Source organism: Biomphalaria glabrata, chromosome 15, assembly GCF_947242115.1.
Source record: "Biomphalaria glabrata chromosome 15, xgBioGlab47.1, whole genome shotgun sequence".
NCBI classification, from domain to species: Eukaryota; Metazoa; Mollusca; class Gastropoda; family Planorbidae; genus Biomphalaria; species Biomphalaria glabrata.
The window spans coordinates 13,925,345-13,945,264 of NC_074725.1; the positions used below are offsets into that span (position 1 = coordinate 13,925,345).

Here is a 19,920-nt window from a genome sequence, read left to right on the forward strand (position 1 = left end):
ACCTGGAATCAGATGATTTCAATCAATACAGTCTCATCGATTTATTGAAATCTTGGTTTGAAATGAGAGTAAAAATATTCTCATATTATTTATTTCATTGAAAAACAAGTTTACAATTTTACATTTACATTTTTTAATGTAACCTAATAAGGCTTATATTATAATCTAAGCGAGATTTATATCTAGTAATACTAAAACTAGGTTAGATTAACACTAGTCTTGGTACGATGTCTAGATTTAAAGCGCTTAAAACAAATGGAAAGCGATTCAAAACTCTAAGCTCCCACATTCCACTAATAATTGTCCGACTTTTTGGTGTTCACTCTGTTGCTCTACAGAGACTGGGCCAGTCGCATTCAAAGGCCTTGGATTGTTTCGGAACGACTAGATACAAACCAAACCTTCGTCTGGTCATTGACGACACACTTAAATCTATATGCACAAGAAATAGGAGCTTTAATGTTCTGGTTAGTCGTCGGACCGAAACTAGTACACAAGTACCATACAGTACCAGGGTAACCAGGCAGGCAGGTAGTAGCTACATTACTTTGAAACACTCTAGTTTTCCCCAAGGACTAAACGAAGCAATCTTATATGTATTAGGTACATGAAACGACGGTAATGCAAATCTTACCAACACAACAGCCTTAGAATATATCCGACTTTCCGGGTTTTACTTTGAAATAGAAACAGAAGACTACCGTCACGAAATCATGCACACATTAAAAAAAAAAAAGACTATTTTTGGCGACTAACAAGAATGCACACAATATTTTACACGGCTACTGCTGGTATATCATTAGATGCAGTTCGATCTACATTCTATGAAGTCAATTAGCTGTTAGGGTTATGTCATTTCGTTATTTTGAAATCAAACCAATGAAAGACTTAAAGTCATGTTCCACTTAGTGAGAAAATAGTGTGTATCCCAATTTGTAACTAACTCCTCAAGACTATTGAGTCGGCCAGTGTGTGTAATTAAAGGCAATCTGTCTACAAAAGTGATGAGAGGCCGTAATGTCGAAATAACTCGGGACTCAATAAAAGACAACGCCAGTCAACAAAATGATCACACATTACTTTCTGCTCATAGTTTCAAATATGATATGTTGTTAGTAAACATCCTTCTCCTATAAAAATGTAATGAGGGCGAAATAACACATTCTTGCACAAATTTCCATGCTAATCTGTGTAAATATTGACTAAATCTTAACTCTAGATGGACTTTTAATTACATCTAACTATAGAGACTAACAGTACTCAATACTGATCTACATATGAAGATCCATGCTTTATCTCGATGTAGATTGACAATATTCTTTATAAAAAATAAAACAAATATTCAAAATGTAGATGACCCTTAAAGAAAGGAATGAAGGCTAAACAAAGGTTGTAAAACCACACCACCACTACATGTAGCCTAGATGTCTAGCCTATCACACGGCTTACTAACAGGACCAAGTTCATGGAGCTGTCTACTGTAACGGGGTGCTGCTGTAGCGAACAGAACTATAGAACAACACATCCAGCCTAGCGGTCAGGTCCGAATGAATGAATCCAGTAAGTGCTTGTCCATAAGCCACATTCCAAAACACCAGTTGTGTCAAGGAAATGAACCTACGCTAGGAGCTTACAGTTAGATGTGTGTGTGTGTGCTAGCAGCTAGCTGACACACCCCGTCTCTCTTCGGAACTATTCTTTCATCCCCTTCCTCATCCCCTCTCTCTCTCTCTCTCTCCTCTTAGCCCGGTGGTGGTGAAGTAGATGGGGGAAGAGCAAAAAAAAAAACTCATCTTTCGCCACTAGAACGGGGTGAAGGGTCGAGTGAGGCTGTCTAGGGAGGGCTGGGGAGACCCCCCCCCCCCCGAAAAACAAAAAACTAAAGTAGGTCGGCTTGGCGAAAGACCTAAAGGGTTGACTGTAAGTATAACAATGCGAGAAAAGAAAGGAGGTCACATGCCACAGTTTATATAACTATTTCAAGGCGCGCACACACACACACCAACTGTTTGGGTAGAAGCACAATCTCTCTCTCTCACACTCTGTTTACAGCGAAGCACACGACTTTCTCTAGACAGTTTCTGGTCACACACACACACAAACAAGCAGACACACTAAGTGTTGGGGGGGGGCGCTGTCTTCTTTCTCTCTGACTCTGCCATCTTGTTGACTTCTATCTGGGTACAAGTGAACTTTGTCTTCTTTTAGTGAAGCTCTATAGTCTGTATAAAGATCTACACCACTATGACTCATCCCAACCGGTTCACTAGCCACACGGCCCAATGAAAGTCCACCGTATTGTTGACATCAGAAGTATGTGACCACTGGACTTACTCCAGCCCCAAAGAAGTTCATTAACACGAGTTGTTGCTCAGACTATTTATTGATGCTCATACAATTTATTGGAGTCTTTCAAATTGTACTTTGTGATACAATTATTATTTTTGTGTCAGCTAAAAACTTTTAACGTTTCATTTCTCAAGCATCTTGTCTAGTTCAGCATAAAATTATTTTTTTATTTACATTAAAACAAATAATTTCAACATTTTTACATAAATAAATAAAAGTTAAACATAAAAAATTGGATTTAAATCCCCAATTTTAATACGATGAAGACAGTTTGCTTTTAAAAATTAAGCCATTAAACACTACAGCGTTGCAACCACTAAAATACCCGCACGCGCGCGCGCGAGAGAGAGAGAGAGAGAGAGTACCAAGCTCCTAAAATTTGTAGTGCAATCTAAGAAAAGCAGTAAACACAAATTAAAACTTACCAAAATATTAATAAAACTACAAGATCAAAAAAAAAAAATCTTAAATTAGTTTTTTCTGAAAGGGTGCAATGCAGTCTTGGATACTTATAATCCACTGTCTCACAAGTTTATAACATGGAGAATAGACATGCTATACATCGGTTTAATAAAATACTGAGTCTCATTGAATGAGTCGAGATGCGTAACAGTATGTCCCTTGAATCATAGAATGATCTTGTGTTCACCAAACAACACTTGATGTCCTCAGACTGTACTGCCATGCAAAGACATTCTATAGCGCACAAAATACGTTGCACTTCCTACAGTGATCATTCAATAAACAACTTGATACATGCCAGTAAGCAAACATTGTGCTTCACCAGAAATGAGTCAATAACCACTTGACAATGCAAAGTGATACATGTTTGACTAGTATCTAACCATGTGATTAACAAACATTCCCTACTGAATGATAAGAAAGTAACCCACACTATCGTAACAAGCTTCAATGTTGAGATCAATCTACTTTTCCATTGGTATGGAGATGAACTTGAAATAGCACTGTGTACAGACAATTCTACACCTTTTGGAATAACTTCAAACTTCTTGGTTGACGTCTCTCTCTCTATAGCTCCTCCTTCGTGGTCAAAGATGAGCACATTTCTCATTTCCTATGGACTCGAAAATGACTGTGAAGTCCAATCCTCACTTAAAAAAGGCGGCCGCATACGTGGCATGCGTGGGTTAGGTCAGTTGCAGATAGGCCAGCTTCTTCTCTCATCTTTTTGTTGGTTCGGCGCTCTTTTGCCCTGGCCACTCTTCTTGTTTCAAATCTTGAGACTCCGAGACTCACAGCTGAGGAGCGATCGAGAGCTAGTGCTTCCCAGTCGTGAATGTCGATATCGCATTCCTTGAGCTCTTGAGAGTGTCTTTGTAGCGCTTGTATTGGTCTCGCTGGGAGCGCTTTCCTGCACACAATTCCCCGTACAGAAGTCGTTTGGGAAGGCGATTGTCTGGCATGCTGACTACATGCCCCGTCCATCGAAGTTTGGACCTTTTTACTGTCGCATTGATACTGTACATGTTGGACAGCTTTAAGACTGTTGTGTCTGGTATGTGGTCGGACCAACGCACCTTATGGATACTCCTTAAACAGCGTAGGTGGAAGGAGTTTAGCTTTTTGGTGTGGCGGGAATATAGGGTCCAGGACTCTGATGCATATAGGAGTGACGGGAGAACTACATCACTGTAGACTTTCAGTTTTGTGGATATGCTGAGTCCCCTCCGTGGCCATACTTGTTCTTGAAGTCTGCCAAAAGCAGCACTGGTACGAGCAACACGGAAGTCAACCTCATCATCTAGGTTGGCGTTTGTTGATATAGTGCTTCCCAGATAGACAAACTTTTTGGCATTTGCTAATTTCTGGGCATCTATGAGAATGTCTGGTTCTGTGACAGATTTATTTGGAGGAGGTTGGTGCAGCACTTTAATTCTATACAACTAATAAAGGTATGAGTTGGTAGTATGACAGAAGTAATCCTAGAGAAGAAATCTAAATGACTCCAAGTAAAGCTTAGGAACGCAAAAGTACTTTGCCTCCCCCATAGGACTCTGTTCTAGACTATTCCCCTCAGTTGAGTCCATGCCCATCCTGTCATCTTTACTTCTTGGTCTACTGATGACAATTCTCTCAGTTGAGTCCATGCCCATCCTGTCATCTTTGCTTCTTGGTCTACTGATGACAATTCTCTCAGTTGAGTCCATGCCCATCCTGTCATCTTTACTTCTTGGTCTACTGATGACAATTCTCTCAGTTGAGTCCATGCCCATCCTGTCATCTTTGCTTCTTAGTCTACTCATCTCCCGGCCTTTCTCTTCCCCTGTGCGTACCAGTCCACAGCCTGTGTTGCAACATTTTCTGTTGTTCTTCGCATGTCATGTCCAATCCAGCACAATTTGCTTTGATTTCTTTGCTCTTTTGGTGCTATCTTTGTCGTTTCCCACAGCTACCTAACACCTGGGTATTTCAACTCTCTCGGTCTCAACAAGTTCGTTATCTTGTAGTTCTAAAAGACTCTACTTTCATTGCTAGTTTGTCTCCATGGCTTTGGAGTATGGATTCAACCGAAGCAGACCAGGAAACCCAGACATCAGAAATTTGTTCCAAAGCAATCTACAGTGTACATTTTCAGTCCCAATGTATATCGATCTATCAAATCTTGCAGTTACATTAAAGAGTCTTTTTTTCCCCCGTCGCATTTTGCTAAGAAATCGTGCGTGATAGATTTAAAGTTCAAATGTTTTGTCTACTGCACTAATAGCAAGAGCTGGCTTTTCATGGGGTATCAAGTGCTCACACAAACGTCTTACAATATTCATTCATTAATACTTAGGAACATTTTTAGAGCCTTTTAATAAATTAGTTTTGTAATTGTATATTCATCTATATAGTTTCTTTTTTTCTCCTTCAAAGAAATGACGACGGTTTGAGAATGCATTGCACAAAAGTAGTTAACACAAGTATAAATTACGCCCCCTCTCTCAAAGTAAATCTCAATACCATTAACAGACCCCCCCCCCCCAAAAAAAAAAAAGGAACAAAAAAACAAAAATCCTATGAAAATACCTTTCATAGTTGCAGGCCGTTAAATCCCAGCAAATAATGGTGATTGTTTGCAATGAAATCAGAAGTCCACCATCACTAGCCAGAATCCCCCCCTTGGTAAATGAGCGAGGAGAGTACAAGGTACATATGGCAAGGAAAATGTCATTAAAAGAAGCTGTACTGATTTAGGTCTTGGTTTAATGTGTGACAGTGAGAGTGTGTGTGTGTGTGGTTGGGGGTGGTACAACGGTTCCCTTACACTTTCTAGTACCCAAGCACACTTTACAAAGCAGTGCGATACACGCTGATACAACAACAAAAGGGACTCTTGGCTCAAGACTAGATGGGAGGTACAGAAAAATAGGGGGAGGGGAGTCCAGGAAATAGTTTGTTGTTTGCCCCCCTCCCAATGCAATGTCAATAGTCCAGACGTCAAAACGCACTTTTCATAAGATAAATGTTGCCCAGGACACAGCCTTGAACTTTTGGCTTGTACAACTACATGTACTTATCAATGCAATGACACTACAAGCGATATTTACCCGTTTTAACGTTTCATTGTGTGCACTTGTGTGCATTCAACGTTCCCATTACAAAAGTGTGCATTGATTGGATGACAGAACGTGGCATTACATACACTAGAATGACAATGTTCTAGTTCAATCATTACACTGGCACCTCGGTAATCGAACACATCCACTGAGTCCAAAATATCTCTTGACCAGAGCTCCGGTACCAACACTGCGGGCAAGCCGGCCAGCATCGCGCTACTATCTCCACGTCAGATGGATGCAGCCTGCCATTGAAGGAAGACTCGAACGTTGTACATTGCGCTTATTTTTTAATTTTTCCCCGCGATAATAAATCGATTTGAACCTTTCATGAGTCCAAAGAAAGTCATCGGTGACAAAATGACCGTCACACTCGTGGTACACGTTCCAATCTCGTTACAATCCTCACGCCAAATCGGGAGGAGGACTGCTGAATGATTACTTTACTGTATTAGCTGAATATAAAGTAGGATTTGTACAAATTCTAATACTTTTTTGGTCTCAGGATCTATGTCAAGTATAACGATTATGTACAAGAAATGTAGAGTTCGACACTGTACATGCTTTTATCTAAGAAATAGTGTTATAAGGCGCACAGAAGACAGTCACAAATACGTTGTTGTTTTTTTTTATATATATATCATTTGTCCGAATGACTTTGCGAAACATTAGTTAATAATATCTAGATCTAGATCTAGAAAAAAAAAAAACAAGTACTGAACAGAATTGAGAATTATTTCCTTAGGGCCTGCTGTAGAGAGCTGAGAATACATGCCTTAAAGAGCCCTGCTGGAGAGAGAGCTGAGAACCCGTGCCTTAGAGAGACCTGCTGGAGAGAGCTGAGAATCCATGCCTTAAAGAGCCCTGCTGGAGAGAGAGCTGAGAACCCGTGCCTTAGAGAGGCCTGCTGGAGAAAGAGCTGAGAACCCGTGCCTTAGAGAGGCCTGCTGGAGAGAGAGAGCTGAGAATCCATGCCTTAGAGAGACCTGCTGGAGAGAGAGCTGAGAATCCATGCCTTAGAGAGCCCTGCTGGAGAGAGAGCTGAGAATCCGTGCCTTAGAGAGGCCTGCTGGAGAGAGAGAGCTGAGAATCCATGCCTTAGAGAGACCTGCTGGAGAGAGAGCTGAGAATCCATGCCTTAGAGAGCCCTGCTGGAGAGAGAGCTGAGAACCCGTGCCTTAGATAGCCCTGCTGGAGAGAGAGCTGAGAATCCATGCCTTAGAGAGCCATGCTGGAGAAAGAGCTGAGAACCCGTGCCTTAGAGAGGCCTGCTGGAGAAAGAGAGTTGAGAATCCATGCCTTAGACAGGGCCTGCTTACTTTTTGTCTGAGTTACTGGATGAATAATGAAAGCTTATTAGTGTCCATTGCAGTTACACGTGTCACTTGGCGAGATCTTTGAAACGACGAGCAGAGAAATGTCAACAAAGCAAGAAAAGGGTCAGATGCTGCCAGATGTCAATGCGGGATTAATTAGTCCGTGTTTATATTTAGTTTTGGTTACATACTTTTTTCTGATTAATACAATAATTTCGTACATAAAATACAATTACTAAATAGGATATTGATATACCGGTAACTTTAAAACAAAGGGGGAACAATTTCTTCATGAAGACAGATTTGTCAAATCTATTTGCAACATGTGCCTCACCCTTAAATGTTAATTGGTAACATTTTTATAACAGTCCCCGAAAAAAAAAGCCGCAATCTGTTTGGTGTGGTCGTCCGTCTGTCGAGTTTATATGTCAAAAACTAAAAGCACTTTTGAAACAGTTCACCGTATTTTGTAGCATGCCCATTTGTTGTAAATCATTAAATACTCAATGGTGTCGTGCTAAACCCAAAGACTGGATGCCAGTGAATATTTTGTAGGAAGTACGATCGGATTTTGGTTGACATTTTGACGTACTGTGAAAACACAAACTCTTTTTATTTACTTGTTGTTTTTTTTCTTTTAAGGACAAAAAATGAATGGATTCACAATTTGATCTTGATCGGAATGGAAAAGGTTCTGAACAGAGTTAATGTTTATCTACGGGTTCCAAAGCTTGTTAACTACAGAACCCGACCCTGTGAAAAGTACAAGCAATTAGTCAGCATTTGGTGTGGGAGCTGAAAGCCCAACTAGACTAAAACCGATGTTGTGACATTATGGGGTGGAAATGGAGGTAGGAAACAATAACAAGATAGCTACAGTTGGACTAGATTCAGCTGTCCCACGAAAGTTCGAAAATAGCTGCAGTTGGTTGTCCCACGAAAGTTGGTATCAATTTGAAAGCTCGTCTTATACTTCTGTTACAACAAGATATCTTCCAACTTTCGCGGGACAGCTAGTTTAACTGTAGCTCACTTTCGTGGGACAGCTAGTCCAACTGTAGCTAACTTTCGTGGGACAGCTAGTCCAACTGTAGCTAACTTTCGTGAGACAGCTAGTCCAACTGTAGCTAACTTTCGTGAGACAGCTAGTCCAACTGTAGCTAACTTTCGTGAGACAGCTAGTCCAACTGTAGCTAACTTTCGTGAGACAGCTAGTCCAACTGTAGCTAACTTTCGTGAGACAGCTAGTCCAACTGTAGCTAACTTTTGTGGGGCAGCTAGTCCAACTGTAGCTAACTTTCGTGAGACAGCTAGTCCAACTGTAGCTCACTTTTGTGGGGCAGCTAGTCCAACTGTAGCTAACTTTTGTGGGGCAGCTAGTCCAACTGTAGCTAACTTTCGTGAGACAGCTAGTCCAACTGTAGCTAACTTTTGTGGGGCAGCTAGTCCAACTGTAGCTAACTTTTGTGGGGCAGCTAGTCCAACTGTAGCTAACTTTCGTGAGACAGCTAGTCCAACTGTAGCTAACTTTTGTGGGGCAGCTAGTCCAACTGTAGCTAACTTTCGTGAGACAGCTAGTCCAACTGTAGCTCACTTTTGTGGGGCAGCTAGTCCAACTGTAGCTATCTTGTTATTGCTTCCTACGTTCAGGGGTGGGGGTGGGGAAGAAAAAATTTACTGGTGAGAATTAAATAAAAAACAAAACGAGACAAAAATAAATGTTGGAGATAGAAGCGAAGAAGAGACATTCATCCTGATCAGAAATTCAAAACTAGTGAAGTATTCCTACTAGTTGATATTTCACTTGAACCTGCTTAGTGCTAATTCAGTTTTATCATTAATTCATTTTGAGTTCCCCAGTTTCAGTTTTCTTTAGATAGACTCCATTTTACTTTTCTACGAATTGGCGGAATTCCCTTTCGATTTTCTATTATTGTTGTTTGTTTTTTTTACCTAACACTATTTTTATGTTTAGTTTCCACTAACGACCAATTTCCTTTGCATTAAGGCCAGCACTAATTACAACTCCATCCCTTGAAGTCCAGGTTACACTATCTACCACATCACCATCCAAATGGGTTTGTACAGGACAAAGGTCATCAGTTTCATCAGGCCATTGTAGTACCCGGGTGGGGTAGCTAAAGAAAATAGATGTTGGCCCAGAGCGGCTCTAAAATGTACACAGGTATGTAGATTGGTTTGCCATTCATTTTAAGGGCCAATTTCCTGATGGGAGGCAGTGGCGAAGACAGTTTTTTAAAGGGGGTGAAATCCACCAATCTTTACAGCTGGGGCCTAAATGTAAAGTGACTCATGCTACCACTTCTGAAAACTAAAATAACTTTTGCTCGCTTGAAATAAACGTTTCGGCACCATGTGAAAAGAAGAAGGGCTTAGCCCACAGAAGTTCACCTCATACCTTCAGGGCAAGCTACGCCTCTGCCTTGTATTGTCCCCTTACTATCTGGAGGAAGCCAAAGGTCACAGGGTCTGGATTACAAAAGGGGTTTATCTGTAAGTTCATTAGGCTAGTATCTTTCGGGGCCGGGTGGAGTGTCGATACAGCACTTTCAGCGTGAAAGACAATCTTATCCTAATCAGATGTTTCGTTTGAGAGAACGAGTTGTCTGATGGCAAGCAACATAAAAAAAAAAAAATAATAATAATCAACCTATCAGCTCACGTTCTAAACAAAAAAAAAGTTAAAAATCGAAGTATAAACAAATACAAAAGGTTAGGGCAAGCAAGAGATAAGCACTGACACTTTAACAAATGGATGGGATTTTTATGCTAATGTTAACAAAAGACCATATAGAATACACTCAGACTTCTAAGGCAGGGTTACTAATAGCTTAGATATTGTTCCCTTGAGTTAGAGTAGCCTAACCCTAACCCTAACCGTAATATATCGATATCTATAAGACGTTAGTGACTTTACTATTATTTACAAAGATGACAGGTCATGGGTTGTTCGTCCTGAAAATACATCAAAGGACTGAAAACAGAAACGGAGAACAATTCGAGAACACAATAACATGAACAAAAGAACCGGTTCACACACACACAAGCTGTTCGTGAGCTAATGAGCCCGTCGACATCGACCTTTTTGACATCAAATATAGATTCAATAAAACACCTAACTTCCATTGAACTCAAGACGGGCAGGATTTCCAGACATATTGCAATTATTGAAACAAATCCAAAAAACTGATTTCAAGACAGGATACAAACAATGGACCTATGATATATAGCTCGACATGTTTCAACCATTGAACTAGCAATCTGGAGACATCCAGACAACTGATTTCAAGACAGGATACAAACAATGGACCTATGATATATAGCTCGACATGTTTCAACCATTGAACTAGCAATCTGGAGACATCCAGACAACTCGCGAGCACTGAACTAAGAAACACGTTTTTTTTTTCTAGACATTGCTAAGATCAGGGTTTGCTGGAAACGCTACAGTAGGTCAAGCCATTTGGCAAGCAGACGTGAATGAATGCCGGATGTGACTACCTGACCCACCTACCAACACAACCACAAGCAAACGTGAGTCATTGTCTCATTAGTTAGCAGCATGGTGAAACCTTTTTAGTTTCCTTAACAACAAAATAAAAAGATCAACGGAAACCATGAAATATCTACAATAATTGACAAAGTTCGAATGGATTTATTCCTTCGACCACCCTCTGATTTCTTATTTAGGCTTCGAAAATATTCCATCCTAAAAAAAAACAAGGTTACAAAGACAGTTTGTGTGGAAACACAAACTCAAAATCGGCCCCCGAAGTGGTCCACCCAGGCAGGTAAGAAGGCATGTATCAATATTTTCAGAAAGCACGTCAGAATTAAATTATATCAAAGACAAATGACAGAGAAGAATGGAGAAAGAAGGTTGACAGATCTTGTGTGGTGCCCCAGCGGTCCAGCAGAGCAAAGGACAGCTGAAAGTGAATGTGAAGTTGGATGTGAACCTGGCCTACATGATGTTTTATAATGAATATCTAAATGATCTAATTGTTTTGTAAAAGGTCAATCTCTTATTCAAATCCTAAAAAAATAAATATTTTCTTAAAATAAAAAAAAAAATTCCTTTTGTTCAGTATTTATAGTACTGCAGTTCACACGAGATAATATGACAACCTACTTGTTAATTGTTGTTTTACATTATGTCCAACTTATATGAATACTAAATAGATTTTTTTCTCTTAAAAAAAAACTGAACACTATTTTTGGGTAAACGTAGTAGTTAGTAGGACAGAACTTACATAACGTAGCAATACAAATGTAAAAAAAATAAATTTCTTAACAAAAAGTCTAAAACCATTTGCATAAATATGTTATAAATATGGCAAATGTATATTCCCCCTACTAATGAGCCTCGCGTAGTAAAAGTTGTGTATTTTTATGAAAAAACTGCTTGCATAAGTGATTTAAAAAATTAGATTTTTCGCTTTTAGAAAAGAAAAAAAGTAGCTGTTACACCAGAACTTTGAATTGACTAAAATATTATGTCAGATTTTCACTATCTTTTCTAGTTTACGAGATCTAAACGGGACGGTCGGACGGACAGACACAAAACTAATAGCGTCTTTTCCCCTTTCGGGGGCCGCTAAAAATAATTCCGATTAAAAAAAAACAACACGTTTGGGTCTGACGTGATAGGCCAGAGATCATAAATACAAGAAAACGAAATCCCCTTTCTCAATTCTCTTGACGTGGAGATCTACACTTTATAGCTCTGTAGTTTTTGGGTTTTTTAAACCGAGGCTATGTCGTACATGTACAAAGTATAAACAAAGGGGAGCAACTTTAGAACCTGGAAGCACAGCAGCAGAGAAATGTGAATCTTCAGGCTCGAGTTTTTAAAAGTTACTCATCACGGCAGAAGTGTACGTAGACACAATCCAAGTGTAATTAAGAACATTCAAATAAACAACAAGCAACCTCTCCAACACTTCAGAACAGACATCGTATAACAAACAGAATCGAACGCATGCATCGGAAATTCATTGTCATACAGCACTGAACTGAATAGCTTGGGTCAAACATTGACCTTGGAGTGAACACTCGGAGAAATACTTCCTATAGGCCAGCAGTCTGAATAGTATATAGTCTCCATTATTGGATTGTTTCAGTGCTGAGCCACTGCCCTGAAATTTGACCATGCATTATGACTTGACGTGTTACGGTGACTAAGTTGAATGCAACCAGCAACTTTATTTTCAATGTCATTCTTGTTGTAGTAGCGTTTCAAGATATCCTCTCTGTATAGAGCTTGTAGTCAGTAAAGGTAAAACTTTAAATGAAACAAGTAACAAGTAACAATTGAACGCTAGGCACTAATGAATTAGAAATACCTACAATTGCAGGAAACTACCGCAGCACAAGGTAAAACACAGATGGGTGTGTACAAATACAAAAATATCCCCTCTAGGCGACTACCAGAAACTGACCACTCTGCTTATCATACTAAAACTTGGCCTGTATTTGTGGACACCTTTATAGATCTCTGGGTGTGCTTGCGCGCGTGTGTGGGAACGAATCAATCATGTCGAGTACCGAATGAGGTCAAAATCGCATGGTGGTGGTGGTGGTAAGGACCATACATTATAGACACCAGCCCAGCCCACTTTGCCACACAATAGTCCCAACCACTCTTTCTCGATGAAGAGAGAACAGTGCACGACTTGAAAAGTAGAAGGATCCTATACGGAAATTCCTATTAGTAAAGTTGTATCGAGCTACATCATCTTTTGACATGAATCTATATATAAAAAAAAAGTAAATTAAATAAAAAATAACGTTTCCCCTTCAGACCTTGCGATCTATAGATAAAAAGTGGTGATTAATTAATTTTGTTTGATATTGTAAAAGGGAAATAGATAGTACAGTATTGAGATATACGGATGTAAATGTGGAGTACTTTTCTTTAGAAAAACCTCTTTTAAAAGTATTTCTAATATTTTGTTTGTTTCTATTTGTAGCACACCCTCCTGTGCACGACACATACTTTTCCAGTAGCCAGAAAACAAACAAATCTGACAATTTGTCAAGCTTTCTTTCCCAGCCATATTTCTATAATTGAATGGAGGGCCAGCACAAGCTCCTGCGCAATCATTCATTAAACGATTATAAACTTGTACCCACTCATTGACCCTCTTTGATCCAAAGATTCAAACTGGTCTACCGGACCTTCATAAACATATCTCTTCATCAAGAAGAACTGATGCAGTCAAAATCTCGTAACAACATTATCTAGATATACTTTCTTCAATTAAATGTAAAAACAAAGTTGGTGTAGTGGTAAACCTTGTCACATATGAATGGACCATCTCTGAGAAGGTCCGCTACACTCAGCTCTCATTGCTGGATATTTCGTTGTTTGTTTTTTTTTCATTTAAAATGTCATTTCTCCTATGTAAATAATATTTATGTCTTACATAATGAAATTCAAGCTTGAACACAAATTCTTTTTACTTTCTTATTTATAAATTGTAACCTCCATACAGACTTGTCAATAAATAAAACTTGCGCAGTCATTTGTTGAACATTTTCATCAGCACACATTTAACAAGGTAGCATCAATTCTGTTCAACTCTTTCCTACAGCAAGTAATATCGACCCCGGGGGCACCAACAAAATCCAAAATATCCGGGTTCGCCCGCGTCGTTATGCCCAAGCATAAGTTTCAGGGGGAATTTGCCTGAAAAACCCAAAGCACTATTTTTAGTTCAAGACTCTCTGGATCAATAGCGCGGTCACGTGCACCAATAGAATCTCTCTGTGTGCCACGCTCAACACGGCATGGAGAGCAGTGGTGACTTAGAGGCAGACTAGCGCACTGGAAGGAGGGAGAGGTAATGACTTAGCAGACTCCAAGACTTAACTTTTTTTTTTTAACTAGACTCTATAGCTAGCTACTATATGAACAAGACTTAAATGTGTGTGTGATACTCTAACAACTCTATACAGATGTCACACAAATTATACACATTTCTTTCCCATTGCCCCCAATCCCAAAGTTTGATCTCTTCACACTATGAATAAAGATGTAGCCAATACTAGCTTCTAACCTGACATGATTCGTCTTGTAACGTGGCCTCATTAGTGCACTCGCACGACACTCTACGTGTCTATTCAAAACAGAGGGGAAAAGGAGAGAATTGAAAAAGGGAGGGGGAGAGAGTGAGAGAAAAACGGAGAAGCGAGGGAGAGAACGAGAAAAAAGTAAGAGAAAAAGAGAGAAAAGAAGCGAGAGAGAAAAAGAGTGAGTGAGAGAAGCGAGACAATGAAAGAAGTGTGAGAGAGAAAGCGAGAAAAAAGAGTACGAGAGAGAGAGAGAGAAGATGGTAAAGAAAGAATAGAGATAAACTTGAGAACGTCCAGACTGTTGCAATCCATTCCACTGGTGACCATAAAGAAGAGAAAGACAGTTTTACCCTTAGTTCAAATACACTAGACAAATATATATAGAGAGAGAGTTCTAACGAAGCAACAGTGATCTAATTGAACGAAAGTTGATTCTGTTGGATAACTTGGATGACTTAGTCCAGAAACTTCTCTCGGGAACTCTGAACCAAAAGAAAATGTCAGTTGTATTTGTTCCATACCATCACCTGAACATTAACCTTTTGAACTCAATCCTTTCAATGAGTGCAGGTCATTTATTAAATTCAAAACAAAAAGTCGAGAATAACCTCGTTTTCATAGATCACGTGGTCTTGTTAAGTCTGTAGAGCAGACCAGGGAAATGTACGGGATATTTCTACCATTTGAATACTATGATTACATTTGATACACTCAAGAAAACAGTGCATTAGGGAACTAGGTCTAAATCCTCATCATTTGTGAAGACACGGGGAATTCGAACACAAATTTCAAGCTTTTTCATTGGTCACTAACCATTGAACCATCGGACGTACGTCTAAACAAGGCAAAGATGGAATTCCCCTAACATTTGGACTGAGTGAAAGACACACGCCTGGCATTACGGAAGATTCCGCTAGTTTTGGAGAAAGAGCTATCAGACAGATCTAGATCTAGTCATAATATCAGCAAATGGTGAGTGGCAGTTTAAAAAAAAAATGTTTTAGTTGGTATTTCCAAGTTATTTCCCCTGTAGCTCAGAACTAACTAGAAGCAAGAAGATGGCTGACCTAGACTTTATGTATGTATTTGTATATTTTCACTGAAACTTCCTTTTACATGCATGTTTTCGTCCTTACAAAAATAATTCAACATGAAGCGAGCATAAGACAGAAAAAAATAATTCAAACTTCATAAATAAATGCGTCAGATTTCACTGAAGTACCGGTAAACACACACACACACAAATATTATTTAATGTATTTCAGAAAAGTGGAAACGGAACCCAATCAGCTTTACACACATTGATTTCACAGTCGAGGTTTGTTGGAAGTTGGACTTAATAGGGAGAAATTCAAAACGTTTCTTTGACTAATTGGCTTCCGTCTTTGCCCTACTAGTTCTACAGAGTGTATGGAGCTATCCTGATCAATTCGGCTCTATTCTGTCAGATGTACTGTATTCCTTGAGACTTCTTTTTGTTTTCTAAGACTGTTGAGACAGACGCTAACAAAGAACACCAAAGTTCTTAACCAGCCTATTAGCTGCCTCGCTTGCTGCATTTAGCTACAAAACACTAAAGACATACCTTCAACATAAATATGTGAGCTAGATCTATCAATAAGGAGCACATCTTAATGAGGTTATGGGTTAACCCTAAAAAGATCCAACCTTTGATTTGGCAGTTAAGAGCTCAAGCAGGTAAATATGCTTTTTAATTTAAGGCAGATGTATTTAATTTAAATATGAACTTAACATAGTGTAACAAGGTAAAAGTCTATTCTAGTCTAGAAATAAACATTTTAAGAACTTTTAGTAACTTTTTATCCGCGCACTGTTCTCTATTAATTAACAATTACTTTAAAGGTGGCTGGGCGGTAAAGTGCTTGGCTTTCGAACTGGGGTCCCGGGTTCGAATCCTGGTGAAGACTGGAATTTTTATTTCAGGATCTTTGGGGGCCTCTGAGTCCACCCTGCTCTAATGGGTACCCGACATAAGTTGGGGAAAAGTAAAGGCGGGTGATCGTTGTGCTGGCCACATGACACCTTCGTTAACCGTGAGCTACAGATGGTGGCTAAGTGGTAGAGGACTTGGCTTCCGAATCGAGGGAACTCGGGTTTCAATCTCAGTGGCCACATAACAGCCCAGTTAACCGTCGGCCCTAGAAACAAATGAAATTTTCATCAACCTTTTTTTTTTTTTGTTAATGAAATATATTAATACTAGTCGACCGGCGGCGTAGCATACGACGCTATTTTGCAGGGCCAACCTTAGGCCACTGCAACCTATGCGACCGCAGCGGGCCCAGCACTTTTATAGGACCCGCGCTAATTTTAGGTGTACAAATTATTAAATTAAACCATTTTATAACTTATAACAGATTTCCCGCGGTCTCCTGTCGATTTAGCAGGAGGTCCTGGAAATCTCCTGAAATTGCAAAATATACGAAAAAGCGCCTATGTAAAAATATATGACTAAGTTTGAACCTTTTCGTTCCATAGGATCTGAGAATTTGAAGATTGGACAGGTGGAAACAAGAAGAAGTATGCTGGAATATTGCTCACAAGTTCTAATCGTGACAGTTAGCAGACATAACCTTTTCCATGACAGGTACTGGGACCTCAGCCTCGCCCGCAAGTCATCGAATGAATATCATCATCACGTGACAGGATGATCCAAGTCTGCCCCGAGTTTCTGGACAAATGAGTTCACGTGTGAGTACTGCATGTATATTTGAGATCTAGATAGATCATAGTCTACCGAGTGCCTAAAGAAATGAGATCACGTTTGAAAACTACATGTTTGAGATCTAGATAGATCAAAGTCTACCGAGTGCCTAAGGAAATGAGATCACACTTGAGATCTACATGTGATCAAGTTAGATGTTTAGTGTTAAAATGAGGTCGATAAAGGGTTGGGGGGGGGGGGGATAACGCAGAGATTCGGAAATTTCCATACCAACCGAGTGACTGGATAGTGCTCGACTAAATGATACAAACCAAAACAAAATATTCCTTGAGAGTTACAAGAAGCTCAATCTATTCTCAATTCTTTTCATACAACTAGAACATAATTTTCTAACTCCTCAAATATACTCTCATCACTGCAATTTTTTTAAATATCAATTAAAAGTACATTATATTTTTTTCCTTTCTCAGCAATAAATAGAGAAAGCTTACATACTAACCTTTGTTCAGTTTGGGCAGATCTAGTAATGAATCATTAGGACTCTAGTACTGAGGACTAATGCTATAACCAGTTAGACTTTGTATGACCACTAGATTAGAGTGTTTGAATCAGAAAACGAATACCAGGACAGATTTTTTTCTTTAGTTTGACAGGCAAAATTAATTCGTAGTTGTTTTTACATTCCTTTTACTTGTCTTTCTTCATATGAATGTTTTTTAAAAGTTTGTTTTTTCTATCTATGTGTGTGTACACGTTATATAAAATCTCAGCCCTCCTTGAGACTGTCTAGAAGCACCCACCCGCGAGACGGTAACAGTGAAGACAAACACAAGGAGGCTGAGAATGGTCAAAAAAAAAAAGTTTGGAGTGACTCACGCTCAGAAAGGCCTGATGCTTGCAGCCAGACAGGCGCTGGACAAGTCACTGTGACCTCTGCTGCTGGCACCAGACACAAAGTCTGCTATCTCAAGTGTCGCAACGGTAAAATAGCTAATAGACAAGTAAATAAGATACGGACTATCTCCGCAGACAATATCAAGGATAAGCAGAAAGATTTAATTTTGAAAAAAAAAAAGGTACTGATAACTAGACTAGATTTAGGGGGTAAGGGAGACATAATCACAAACTAAAAGAGTGTCATTTTGGGTGACTACTAGCATGGTATTCTCTAACATTGATACAGTCATTTACGGAGTATACAACCATTAGCAAGTGGCATAATCTGTTTCTAGTCACAAACATACGTTGAAAACACAGTAAAGATAATAAACTTGTAACAAACATCTCAAGAATATAAATAAGTTTTTAAACTTGAACACTGTACTCTTAAAGATGGTGGTTTGGTGTGCCAAGTTGCTGAGAGAGAGGAAACGTCCTTAGGATCTACATTCTTTTCTTTGGCGTTCTTAAAGAGTCAGACAAGAGTTTCTTTAAGGTAACAAAAGTTCTACAAATGTAACGGAGTTCATTGCAATTTTGTACTTAATGTCCAACTTTGATGGGGAAACCAGTTAGAATCATTCATCAAGAGAGTAACCAACTTGAACCAATCAGGCAGCAGCTGTTTTCGACCAATTGTAGAACACCTAATTTTGTATTGTAAATCTTACTTCAATTTTATTTTTAGCTAAACTGTACACACTTAAAAATAGATGTCTCCCTAGATCAAGAAACAAAGTCTAAAGATAAAATGGGTTGAATCGATTCTCCGCTCCTCTGTTGCCCGCCACATCGAGGGAGAATATCCCAACGACAGCCTGAAAACGAAACCATAAATCTAGAGTCCTACCAAACAACAAAAGGAGTGGAGATCAAGTTTGAAAACGTCTTCGGAGACAATGTTAGTCACAACCTTGGTTTCAAAACCTATTCACATTTATCACACGGGATACATGGGATGGACTTGGGCTACATTTAAAAGTGTGACCCATTTAGAGATTGAACAAGCAAAAGAAAAAAAAAAGAACAATTTATCTAAGGGAAAGAACCATTAATTACTGCCATTTATCTAAAAAAGGAAGGGTTTAGCTTCCTTTTTGCTGTATAAAACAAACTTAATTGATTAGTACTAATCGACAAACTAATTGGTTAATTTTTGGATTGATTCGTGTATTGTCATCGACAATGAATAATTATGCGAAATTTCAACTTGATCCGAGAATGGTAAATGGGAGAAAAAAAGGTGTCAAAGCGTAACAAGGGAATATATATTCACCCACACTTCTGTAGACCAGACAAACACAGTGAATTGATGTAAGCTTTTTACAAAGATTACACCTAGATCTGAATATCTTTTTACATTTTCAAAACATTCTTTTTTTTTTTTTTTTGTGATGTTCTTCCCGGCTATGTTCCCACGTATACGAAGACTGGAAAGCAGTCAACAACTTCTGTACAATGACCTATAATGCAAGATATACAAGGTTACAAACACAGTTTGTGTGGAAACACAAACTCAAAATCGGCCCCCGAAGAGAAAGAACATCCGAATGAAATTATATCAAAGACAAATAAGAGATAAGAATGGAGAAAGAAGGTTAACAGATCTTGTGTAGTGCCCCAACGGTCCAGCAGATCAAAGGATAGGTGAAAGTGAATGTAAAGTTAGATGTGAACCTGGCCTAACTAGTTCCCCTTATAGACCTTGTGGTCTATAGGGCAGATGATGTAAAGTTAATCTGTTTTTGTGGCCTACGGTTAACGAGGGTGTCATGTAGCCAGCACAACGACCAACCGCCTTTACTTTTCCCCAACTAATGTCAGGTACCCATTAGAGCTGAGTGGACTCGGACGCCCAAAGATTCCAAAGTTGAAAATCCCAGTCTTCACCAGGATTCGAACCCGGAACCCCCGGTTCGGAAGCCAAGCGCTTTACCGCTCAGCCACCCCTGGCCTAATTGATGTCTTATGA

General features: G+C 39.3%; 1 protein-coding gene across 7 annotated transcripts in view; it reads right to left on the minus strand.

The window, feature by feature from the left end:
• The window catches only part of LOC106055668 (fibronectin type-III domain-containing protein 3a-like), a 116,008-nt gene that overhangs the window by 61,936 nt on the left and 34,152 nt on the right, over positions 1-19,920 (minus strand). The window contains exon 1 of one of the 7 annotated variants that reach the window (XM_013212033.2): positions 1,454-1,681. The exons of 4 other annotated variants lie outside the window; for them this stretch is intronic. The gene's annotated coding sequence lies outside the window, so the exon portion shown is untranslated. Of the gene's footprint in view, positions 1-1,449; positions 1,682-19,920 lie in introns of those variants that run through there. 2 more of the 7 variants (XM_056012990.1, XM_056012991.1) reach the window with 2 other exon arrangements.